Below are 13207 nucleotides of genomic sequence, written 5' to 3'. Positions count from 1 at the left end.
CGTCTGCTCTCCCTGCTTGTCTTCATCCTCTTTCATGCCTGATCTGTGATTGTCTGCTCTCCCTGCTCGTCTTCATCCTCTTTCATGCCTGATCTTACCTTCAGACCCTCTAGATTACAATAAGAGGGAGAGAGGAAGGGTTAGTGTTAGCATTAAGGTTATTGTTATTGTTAGGGTTAGCGTTACCCTAACACCAACACTAACCTTGTTTGATGTTTTGTTGTTGTCACGGTTCCTATTATTTTAATAAACCATATAAGACTGTACACACACACACACACACACACACACACACACACACACTACACACACACTACTACACACACGCGCACTACACACACACTACATGCACACACTACACACAAACACACACCACACACACACACACGCACACACACTACACACACACACACACATACTACACACACTACATGCACACACTACACACACACACACAAACACACAAACACACTACACACAAACACACACTACACACAGACTCACTCATACACACATATGTAAACACTCACTCGTATACACACACATTAACACACACACACTCACTCATATACACACACATTAACACACACACACACACACACTCACTCATACACACACATTAACACACACGCACTCTCATATACACCCACATTAACACACACGCACTCACACATACACACACAATAACACACACACTCACTCATACACACACACATTAACACACACACACTCACTCATATACACACACATTAACACACACACACAAACACACACACTCACTCATACATACACACATTAACACACACATTAACACACGCACTCACTCATACACACATATGTAAACACTCACTCATACACACACACATTAACACACACACACACACGCATATACATGTGTTCAAACACTAATGTTTTACTTTCACACATGCACATCCACGAACACACACACACACACACACAAGCACATCCACAAACACACACACACGCACATCCACAAACACACACACACACAAGCACATCCACAAACACACACATGCACATCCACAAACACACACACACACAAGCACATCCACAAACACACACACACGCACATGCACATCCACAAACACACACACACACATGCACATCCACAAACACACACACACACAAGCACATCCACAAACACACACACAAGCACATCCACAAACACACACACACACACAAGCACATCCACAAACACACAAACACACACAAGCACATCCACAAACACACACACACACAAGCACATCCACAAACACACACACACACAAGCACATCCACAAACACACACACACACACATGCACATCCACAAACACACACACACACACACACATGCACATCCACAAACACACACACACAAGCACATCCACAAACACACACACACACACAAGCACATCCACAAACACACACACAGACACAAGCACATCCACAAACACACACACAGACACAAGCACATCCACAAACACACACACACACACATGCACATCCACAAACACACACACACACACACATGCACATCCACAAACACAGATTTTAGGTGCCAAGGTTTTCTGAAACAGATTGAATCATTTAACACAACACTCAAAGCAGACTATCCAACGCACCTCAAGGTGTTTCTCTCTTTCTTCCTCTTTCTCTCCTCTCTCCCTCTTTCTCCATCTTTCTCTTCTTATCTATCTTTCTCCTCCTTCTTTCACTTCTTCTCTCTCTCCATTTCTCTTTCTAAGATTGCACATTTAAACTTGTAGCACACAACTTCACCAGGACAGCCTGAAGCACACACATGTTTTTATGGTTGTCACCTGCTATTTTATGACCCTTGACCTTGGCTGTGTTACCATATGTTACCCCACTCCACACTCTAATTTACCCCCCCCCCACACACACACACACACACAGACAAAATAACCACACACTTGTAAAATTACCTACACAAAACACAAACCTACCCACACCCCAGCTCACCTACCCACACACACCCGCAAAAACACACAAATGTGCATATACACACACATGCAGAGATACATGTGCTTACACACATACAGCATTAGGAAAGAATATAAAGGCCCAATGTAAAGGCCCAGAGAGAAAGAGAGAGAAAGAGGGAGAGGGGGAAAAAGAGGAGAAAGAGAGAGAGGAGGGGGGAAAGGAGAGGAAGAGAGAGTGGGAGAAGGAGGAAAGGAGAGGGAGAGAAAGGGAAAAAGAAAGAGAGACAGAAAGGAAATGATACTACACTGACCACCACAGCAAAGGGCAGTCATGGCCTGGCGGTTAGGGAACTGAACTTGTGACCGGAGGGTCGTGGGTTCGATTCCCAGACAGGCCATGACTGAGGTGCCCTTGAGCAAGGCACCTAACCCCAACTGCTCCCCAGGCGCCGGGCTAGGGCTGCCCACCGCTCTGGGCACGTGTGATCCACAGCCCCTAGTAATCACTAGTGTGTGTGTGTGTTCTGACTGCACAGATGGGTTAAAAGCGGAGGACAAATTTCGATTGGGGTGTAAAAATCACAATTGACAAAATATGGCACATTTCATTTTCATTTCATTTCAAAGGTTAGAGAGATGTGTTAGAGATGTGTCTGATTAAAGGAGACGTATGAGGTCGTAGAGCGGCGAGTGGGTTGACGTCTTATGATAACCCTAACCCTAGACCATGACTAACCCTAGACCATGACTAACCCTAGGGTTAGAGTTAGTTAGGGTTAGTTGGGGTTAGGGTAACTAACCCTACCCTACACTAATACTAATACTAACCCTAACTAACCCTACCCTAACACTAACTCTAACTAACCTTACCCTAACCCTAACCCTACCCAACCCTAACTAACCCCAACATTAACCCTTCCCTAACTCTACCTTAACACTAACACACACACACACACTTTAGATGTTAGCGCAGTAATGGTACCAGTAAGAGGTGTAATGCTCTCTGCCAGAGCTGTTCTGTGTGTCTTTTAGTACCTTGTGTTTATGCATGATGAATTTCACTCCTGATTGCTGATTACAGCATATACAGCAAATAACAGCATACTACCATCACACACATAACAACATACTACCATCACACAAATAACAACATACTACCATCACACACATAACAACATACTACCATCACACAAATAACATACTACCATCACACAAATAACAACATAATACCGTCACACAAATAACAACATACTACCGTCACACAAGTAACAACATACTACCATCACACAAGTGTGTGCATGTGTGTATGTGTGTGTGTGTGTGTATATGTGTGTGTGTATTTGTGTGTATGTGTGTGCGTGTGTGTATGTGTGTGTGCATGTGTGTGTGTGTTCGTGTGCGTGTGTATGTATTTGTGTGTGTGTGTGTACGTGTGTGTACGTGTGTGTGTGTGTAACATAGAGGGTGATTTGAGCATCAGGGATCTTGGCTCTGGTCCTCTCGCGCCGTACGAGTCTCACTGGGAGCTGCTTTGCTTGGCACCGCGCGCTGGCAGGGAACGAAACGTAGTTCAGAGCTCCCGGGGCTTCGGAGCGGTCCGTTTTGTTGCCGTTATTAAATTCTCTGCTCACGACCTCACGGGCCACGCGAAAAATGCAGGAAAGCTCAGAGCGCGCGCGCTTTGATGGCCCACCTGTGTACTGTGGGCTCGAGCGCGGATCCCTGCGCGTGTTCACAAATGTTCATAATAATCACGCAGCCAAGCAAAACATTCACAGCGATTACTGCCATCGAATAACAACGACTTTAATTACCTTATTCACAGGGATAAAACCGTTACTTAATCGATAAAGCCACCGTAAATTAGTTTATAAGCCATAATAAAAGATTAATATACTTCAGTAGTTTCACTTTCTAAATGTGCTTACATTTTAGTTGGAGTTGTATTTGGTATCGCTGTGGCTTGCTGTGTTAATCTGAGGTCGAGTTATCGGATTACTATCTGACACCGAGTCAAGAGCTATCTCTTACACACACATACACGCCACGGCCATGCACACACATACCGGTAACGGGCTTCGTTTTGTAGCTTTCGGAAAGCACAAGGGAAAGACTTTAAAACACATGGCACGCCAACGGGTATTTCATTTTCACTGCTTTTAAAACTCACCAGAATTCTCACGGACCGTGAAGAAGTCTCCTTCAATCTTCCTTCCACTGTCGTGCGCAGACAGGAGCTCGTGGTGTCAAATTCAGGCTTTTCTTTCTCTACAGCTGGACACTAACATGTATATTCCGCAGAGATCCTGACGGATCTGTCGACTCAGACACTGAACGGAGCGCTGGCGGTCCAGGACCTCAGTACCGCCTCACGGGCTGTGACACGGAGAGAGGGAGGAGGAGAGGGGGAGAGAGGGAAGAGGTGAAGGGAGAGAGAGGGAGGAGAGGGAGGAGAGAGGGAGGAGGTGAAGGGAGAGAGAGGAGGTGAGGGAGGAGAGAGGGAGGAGGTGAAGGGAGAGAGGGGGAGGAGGTGAAGGGAGAGAGAGGGAGGAGAGAGGGGGAGGAGGTGAAGGGAGAGAGAGGGAGGAGAGAGGGGGAGGAGGTGAAGGGAGAGAGAGGGAGGAGGTGAGGGTGAGGGGGAGAGAGAGAAGAGGGAGAGAGGGAGGAGAGAAGGTGAGAAACTGGGCTCGTCTGTTAAGTCTGAGCCACGCGCAGCTCAGAGTAGCTAATCTCTCTCTCTCTCTCTCTCTCTCTCTCTCTCTCTCTCTCTCACACACACACACACACACACACACACACACGCAATGACTTCCAGACGCACCGTTTTTTTATTTGAACTGCCCATTAGTTTCTCCTCTTCTGTACCTACCCCCACCCACACCCCCACCCTCAGCCCTGTCCCAGCTGTCTGAGCGCTGAGGTTGGTGGACACTCTAAAGTCCTAAAGTCGCTTTCCATGGATTCGCCCTACACTGTCTAACACTGTTTTGACCACGTGCGGCACACGTGCTAATCGAGACATATTTCACTCAAGTGAACTAAGGCTTGACACGTTTGAGGTTGTGTGTTTGTAAAGCGACGTGCAGCGGTACAGTTGCTCTGTGTTGAAACATAAACCCGCTGTCTGATGCATGCGCGAGATACCAGATGGTGCGCGTAATGAGAACAGAAAACTCGGGACTTGTAGAAAGTGCGCGGAGGGACCGCGGGGTGTACGGAAACGCAAGGCAGATGCGAAGCCTGAACACACTTCGCAACCTTGCTGAGCAGGAACTACGCACGAGCCCATAATGATGCGGAGCGCGAGGAGATCGTGCTGCTGAACTCACCTGTGATGCTCCTCCACGCCCGGGAACAGGGAGCGCGTGAATGATCTCAGCGTACCCAACAACGGCGCCACACACCGCCAAACGGATTATTGCTGACCGGTTTAAAGCTTTAGAAAAAGCGGCACCAGGGGAACGGTGCACTGAGCCAAACGCGCGAGAATATAACTGCAACATCAATTGCGCCTAGGCGTGAGGAAATAACTTCGGACTGACTGTGTGTGTGTGTGTGTGTGTGTGTGCGTGCGTGCGTGTGTGTGTGTGTGTGTGTGTGTGTGTGTGTGTGTGTGTGTGTGTTCTACCTCTAGTGTAAGCTCCTCAACATTCCTGCAGTATTTATGGCTCCATCCAGTGAGATTTTCCCCGCGACTTTGTTGGCAGAATCATGCAGTTTGCTGTTTTTCTTCAGCAGCAGTTACAGCTGCATGGATAGAAGAACAATATAATAATATTAAAGATAACAACAACTATACAACTACTACTTAATAATATGGATATAGCTGCTTTTGCACACACATAGAAACACACAAAATAGCACTGCCATGAGAACTATGTGTATGTCGCCACCTGCTGGTCAAATACACATGCGCGCGCACACACACACACACCCGTCACAGCACTGTTATGAGAACAACGTGTGTCTGTCTCCATCTGCTGACCACTCCGCACACACACACACACAGGTATTATTTTTAAATGGAATAAGAAGGCCGGATGGAGAGTTTCTCCATTCTCCTTATATGAAGGAGACTGATGGTATACAGTCTTCTGTGGTAGTTCTATGTTTGTCTCTTTTCTCAGCATGAAACAGATCAAGAGGCTGCAACAGGAACAGCACAGCAGGGAAGGACTTCCCTCCATCAGACTCAACGTCCATCAGACTCAACATCCATCAGACTCAACATCCATCAGACTTAAGGGTCAGTTATACTCTCGCGTCTGACTGTAGCACTGGAGTCTGCACACTGCACGTGAACCTGTTAGAATGGCGGAAGTGTTCATACTGGACGCGTCATTCTGTGCAATGTTCTCCGTAATGAAATGTGGTAGTGTAAAAAATACTCCTCAAAAACAGGGGAAGGAACATTTACCTGATGAATATTAATGTTAATATTAATATTATTGAATTTGGGCTAAAGTACTTGAAAATGCTTAAAATTGTAACTATTTTGTTTCACAACAAATGGATATGTCTGAACATTTCTCTTCTTAGCCAGCTTCTTAGTAACACTGCGGACCGGCAGGTCTTTAGTGGAGAGCCAAACACGCTGCCCAGGGTGAAACGAAAGGGCCGGGTGACTGTGCTTGTCGGCATTACGGCGATAGCCGGTGGATATTGATTGTAGGGCTTTGCGGGCCTTGAAGACCTTCCGCCAGGCCAACCGACACCATAGGGCCGAAGCATGAGCCTCTGGGACGGCCGCCTCCTTCTCCTGGTCAGCGAACATAGGAGGGGCATAACCGTATAGACCCCCCATACTCAAATAGCGGCCCGCGGGCCGACTATCTATTTCTGGCCTGCGAGCTGTTTTGAAAAGTGTTTTTTTTTTAGGAATCTTTTTTTTCAATCGCACTATCCACTCTTATTTTGAAATCGCGCACCGCAATTCATATGCCTCATACCCATTGTTGTTACCTCCTATTTTAGCATTTAGGTCTCCCATCATGATGTTGATGTCTTTGTCATGGAAATTTGAGATTATTGTCTGCAGTCTGTCATAGAAGGCCTCTTTTCCTTCATCATCACTGTCGTTTGTCGGGGCACAACACTGTATTACGTTCATGTTTAATTTCTTTTTCTTGGTTCTGAAGGATGCTGTCAGAATCCTTGGTCCATGAACCTCCCATCCTATTAAAGCCCTCTGAGCAGTCTTTGATAACATCAGAGCGACTCCTTGGGTGTGGGGTACTTTCTCCTCCTCATGACCAGAATACAGGATAATTTCCCCAGTTGTCAGTCGTTTCTGTCCAGACTCTGTCCATCTACTTTAGCTAATACCAAGTAGTGTGATGTTATAATTTCGCCGCTGCTACTTGGTACATCTTACGTGTTGGGAACATGGTCCTTACATTCCATGTTCCAATGTTGATAGTTGCCTTGGATGTAAGAAGGCAAGTCGGTCTCGTAGTCTCCAGAGATTTCTGGCTTTCACCACGAGACTTCATAAGTCTTCCTTTAGAAGAGCCTTCTCTCTCCAGGTCTGAGTGATCTGTATTAGTCTTTGTTCGTGTTTTTGTAGCAAGGTGTCTTTTTCCAGAGCAGGGGCGCTAGCCCTACGTCCAACCTTCCTCCTTTCTCAGCCGGGCTTAGGACCGTCCATGGCGGAGTTCATCCATGGCGGAGTGTATAGAGACGGCAAAAACGAGTGCCTCTAGTGGTTGTTGGAGGAGCAGCATCTGAGTGAGCCCTGACATATGTGTATTTGTATAAATATGTAACCTAATGAAGCTTAAGGTGCTGGAAAATATTGAAAATGGACCTTGAAAGTGACGTACAAGTGCTTGAATTTCGCCTTGTAAAGATGTAGGAACTCTGCAAACATGACTTTATTCACTGCGCTGAAGCGTGGTATGCGCAAAGTTACAAAAAGCAAGAGGAGCACAACCTTGCAATGCGACAGTGTGCAGGGCCAACGTGCATGGGTGGGGCCAACGTACATGGGCGGAGCCACCACGATTGCGTAACTTTGGACGTGTGGACCTTCGCGCCAGTCACGACGCTTCAAGTATAAACCTAGCTTCAGCCTCCATCACACTCAACATCCACACTCCTACCATCAGAGACAATACACACCCCAACACACTCTACACACTCTTGCCATCAGATACACACCCCAACACACACTACACACTCTTGCCATCAGATACACACCCCAAAACACACTACACACTCTTGGCATCAGATACGATACCCCAACACACTCTTGCCATCAGAGACAATACACACCCCAACACACACTACACACTTCTACCATCAGAGACAATACACACCCCAACACACACTACACACTTCTACCATCAGAGACAATACACACCCCAACACACCCTCTACACACTCCGGCAGCAATGCACAGTACACTAAGAATTCTTATTTTTACAGCTCTAGTTATTTATTTCTGTATCTATGTGTGTAGTCTTTGCCTTAGTTTGTATGCTCAAGAATGACTATCAAAGTAAGAATGTCATTGCTCAGTGTAACTGCCTATTTCCTGGGCACAGTCGTGCTAATTCACTAGTATACTCCTCCTAATCTCTATGGGATTATATACACTGCTCAAAAAAATAAAGGGAACACTTAAACAACACAATATAACTCCAAGTCATCCACACTTCATGTTCAGATAGGAAACAACACTGATTGTGAATCAATTTCATCTGCTCTTGTGCAAATGGAACAGACAACAGGTAGAAATGAGAGATTTTCAACTGATTTCAAAGATTTTTATTGATTGAGATCTAGCATGTGTTCTCTGCTGTGCGTTTGAAAACTCACGATTCTGTTTCCAGTACCTTGTTGAATCTGCCATAAAGGATTCAGGCAGTTCCGAAGGCAAAAGGGGCTCCAACCCGTTACTAGCAAGATGTACCTAATAAAGTGGCCAGTGAGTGTATACTTGCGTATCTGTCCATATAGGAGATGTCATTATTTACATGGCCAACAGAGGGCGCCATAAGACTAGGGTTAGGGTTAGGACTGTGCTGTAACTGAGAGGTGTAACCTTATGCTGGGAACACACACACACACACACACACACATACACACACACAAACGCATACAAACACGCACACACACATACATATACACGCACACATACACACATGAAATACAGACATGCACGCATACACAAACACGCAGAAACACACACACTCACACATACACACACGAATGCATACAAACATGCACACACACATGCATGCGTGTGCACACACACAAACATTTTTACACGCTTTCAAAAAAAAGTTATAGCAGTTTATTCCCCAAAAATCAAATACACACACGCACCACACACACATATAACACCACAACTATGAAGGCAAACACAGATTTTAAACACTACAGCCCCAGATCTGTGTGTGTGTTTTAATTATTCTAAGTTCAACACTAATAGTGGTTTTATGACACCTGACCTCATCTTCCTTTTGCTCACACACACACACACACACACACACACACACACACACACACACACACACACACACACACATGCATGCATGCACACCACATACGTCTCCATCTGGAAATATTTCAGATTCTTATTTGAACTCTCTGTGAGTTCTACCAAGCAGAGATGGAGAGTGAGAGAGAGGATGAACAAAAGAGAAAAGAAGAGACAAGAAGAGAGGAAGGAGAGAGAAAGGAAGAAAGAAGGGGGAGAGAGAGAAAGACAGTAAGAGCGCAATAGAGTAAGAGACAGAGGTAGAGAGAAATTAGAGACTACAGGTTATGTAACATGTGTAACATACTGTATGTACGTGTATATATGCAGTACACATACACACATTACAGGGTGTGTAGTGTATATATTGTACAGGGTGTGTAGTGTATATACTGTACAGGGTGTGTAGTGTATATATTGTACAGGGTGTGTAGTGTATATACTGTACAGGGTGTGTAGTGTATATATTGTATAGGGTGTGTAGTGTATATATTGTATAGGGTGTGTAGTGTATATACTGTACAGGGTGTGTAGTGTATATATTGTACAGGGTGTGTAGTGTATATATTGTATAGGGTGTGTAGTGTATATATTGTATAGGGTGTGTAGTGTATATATTGTATAGGGTGTGTAGTGTATATATTGTATAGGGTGTGTAGTGTATATACTGTACAGGGTGTGTAGTGTATATATTGTACAGGGTGTGTAGTGTATATATTGTACAGGGTGTGTAGTGTATATATTGTATAGGGTGTGTAGTGTATATATTGTATAGGGTGTGTAGTGTATATACTGTACAGGGTGTGTAGTGTATATACTGTACAGGGTGTGTAGTGTATATATTGTATAGGGTGTGTAGTGTATATATTGTATAGGGTGTGTAGTGTATATACTGTACAGGGTGTGTAGTGTATATACTGTACAGGGTGTGTAGTGTATATATTGTACAGAGTGTGTAGTGTATATATTGTACAGGGTGTGTAGTGTATATACTGTACAGGGTGTGTAGTGTATATATTGTACAGGGTGTGTAGTGTATATATTGTATAGGGTGTGTAGTGTATATATTGTACAGGGTGTGTAGTGTATATACTGTACAGGGTGTGTAGTGTATATATTGTACAGGGTGTGTAGTGTATATATTGTATAGGGTGTGTAGTGTATATACTGTACAGGGTGTGTAGTGTATATATTGTATAGGGTGTGTAGTGTATATATTGTATAGGGTGTGTAGTGTATATACTGTACAGGGTGTGTAGTGTATATATTGTACAGGGTGTGTAGTGTATATACTGTACAGGGTGTGTAGTTTATATATTGTATAGGGTGTGTAGTGTATATATTGTACAGGGTGTGTAGTGTATATATTGTATAGGGTGTGTAGTGTATATATTGTACAGGGTGTGTAGTGTATATACTGTATAGGGTGTGTAGTGTATATACTGTACAGGGTGTGTAGTGTATATATTGTATAGGGTGTGTAGTGTATATACTGTACAGGGTGTGTAGTGTATATATTGGTGTTTACTGCTCTGTTCTTCTTCTTTGTTCGTTTACACATTATTGTTTGTGCCCATGTTACATTTATTTATCTGTAAACATTCTGGCAAATCGATATTTTGTCATTCCAATAAAGTTCATTTAAAGCTCAAACTGAGAGAGAAAGTAAAATAAGAAAGAGATGGAGGGAAGATAGAGAGCGAGAGGGGGGGGGAGTGAGAGGAGGAAATGTAAGAAGCAGCTCTAAACATGCATAAACAGTGTGTGTGTGTGTGTGTGTGTGTGTGTGTGTGTGTGTGTGTGTGTGTGTGTGTGTGTTTGTGTGTGTATTCGACTGACTCATTTGAAACACCATCATCCCTTTGCCAGGCTTGAAAGCTGGGTGAGCTCCTGACTAATTAGTGTAGAACAGTGATTATGTTTGATAAGCTATGAGAGTCAATTGTCTTAGACCAGACATTAGTAGTGAACGTCCAGACATTAGTAGTGAACGTCCAGACATTAGTAGTGAGCGTCCAGACATTAGTAGTGATTCCCGACACTCTGGCTGGGAGTGTCCAGGCATTACTAATGATTCCGAGACTGAGGCTATGAGTATTCAGGCATTAATAGTGATTCCCGCTCATTCAGACAGTACTCTAACTCTGGATGTGGAAATAAATTGGCAACAGATTTTATGCTGTTTGGTATTTTAAGTGAAGAGATTCTCATTTGAACTCTAGAAGATCTTTATAAATACACACACACAATTATGTCATGAATCATAAATGTTCTTTCTTTCTCACTCTTTCTCTTTCACATACACACACATATACACAATGACACACTTTTATATCATAAACATTCTTTTAGTGCACACATTTTATTTTTTCTCCTCATATACACAAATAAGATGTGCGTGTCTGTGTGAAAGTGTTTATGTGTGGAGGGTAGGGGTATATGTAAGTGTTTGTATGTGCATGGGGCTATGTGGAAGTGTTTGAGAGGGTGTGGGGAACATGTGTAAGTGTTTGTATGTGGGGTGTGTGTGGGGACATGTATATGTGTTGTAGTGTTTGTGTGTGTGGGGGGTATGTGGGGCACGTGTGTTTGTGTGTGTCTGTGTGTAGGGTGTAAAATGTGTGTGTGTAGTATATAAAAGGTGTGTGTGTGTGTAGTGTGTAAAGGGTGTGTGTGTGTAGTGTGTGAAGGGTGTGTGTGTGTGTGTGTGTGTGTGTGTGTGTGTGTGTGTGTGTAGTGTGTGAAGGGTGTGTGTAGTGTGTGTGTGTAGTGTGTGAAGGGTGTGTGTGTGTAGTGTGTGAAGGGTGTGTGTAGTGTGTGTGTGTAGTGTGTGAAGGATGAAGGGTGTGTGTGTGTGTGTAGTGTGTGTGTAGTGTGTGTGTGTGTGTAGTGTGTGTGAGTGTGTGTGTAGTGTGTGTGTGTGTGTGTGTGTGTGTGTGTGTGTGTAGTGTGTGAAGGGTGCTATGGGAAGTTCTATCCACTCTATTTGCTGCTTCACCTTTTTGAAACGGAACATTCACACAATCTGCCAACACGCGGTGTGGTGCGAGAGAAACACGCGGTGTGGTGCGAGAGAAACACGCGGTGAGAGCGCCGGTTTTGTGCGTGTTACCATGAATAAAAATCTCAGTGACACGCTCACGCATAAAGACAACATTCTACAGAACATGAATCTGCTTCTAATAGATCTACAGATTTACAGTGTAGATACGGTGATATTTTTAATGTCACCTCTGCCTCTGTCTCTCTCTCTCTCTCCCACACACACACACACACACACGCACGCACGCACGCACACACTCACACACATACACACACGCACACACTCACACACACACGCGCACACACTCACACGCGCGCGCACACACACACACACACACACGCGCGCGCACACACACACACACACACAGAGGCTAAAGTTCTCCGCCAGTCAGACGGCTGTTTTTTTTTTCTGGGGGCGCTGGCCGCCGAGGGCTCGTGCTACGGCCCGGATTGGCTTTCACACGGCAGCGCGAGGCTGAGCGCGAGGCTGAAAGGGTTACTGTTCCTGTGAGCTCTCGCTCTATTCTGCGCGCGCCAGAGAGCGCGGCTGAGTGGCGCCGGCGCGTCACACGCAGCCTCCAAACGCCCGAGACATCATGAAGAGAGGAGGGGGGGGGGTGTTAGGCTCCCAGTGTATCTGTCACATTACCGCAACGCCACCGCAGACGCTCGCGCACTTTCACTTCACACGACGTAGCTTGTTTATAAAAACCCTCCCCGAGCTGCACACTTCAA

At 44.9% G+C, this 13207-nt stretch overlaps 1 protein-coding gene across 3 annotated transcripts in view; it reads right to left on the bottom strand.

Annotated features, from left to right (window-relative positions):
- ntn2 (netrin 2) overlaps positions 1 to 5529 on the bottom strand; it is a 37696-nt gene extending 32167 nt beyond the window's left edge. For 2 of the 3 annotated variants that reach the window (XM_076986838.1, XM_076986836.1), the window contains exon 1: positions 4118 to 4619. The gene's annotated coding sequence lies outside the window, so the exon portion shown is untranslated. Of the gene's footprint in view, positions 1 to 4117; positions 4620 to 5276 lie in introns of those variants that run through there. The other variant, XM_076986837.1, reaches the window with a different exon arrangement.
- Positions 5530 to 13207: the final 7678 nt, after the last annotated feature.

Source organism: Brachyhypopomus gauderio, unplaced genomic scaffold (genome assembly GCF_052324685.1).
Source record: "Brachyhypopomus gauderio isolate BG-103 unplaced genomic scaffold, BGAUD_0.2 sc49, whole genome shotgun sequence".
Lineage (NCBI taxonomy): Eukaryota > Metazoa > Chordata > Actinopteri > Gymnotiformes > Hypopomidae > Brachyhypopomus > Brachyhypopomus gauderio.
The sequence above is the reverse complement of the archived record's forward strand: the minus strand, read 5'-3'. Positions and strand labels throughout refer to the sequence as shown.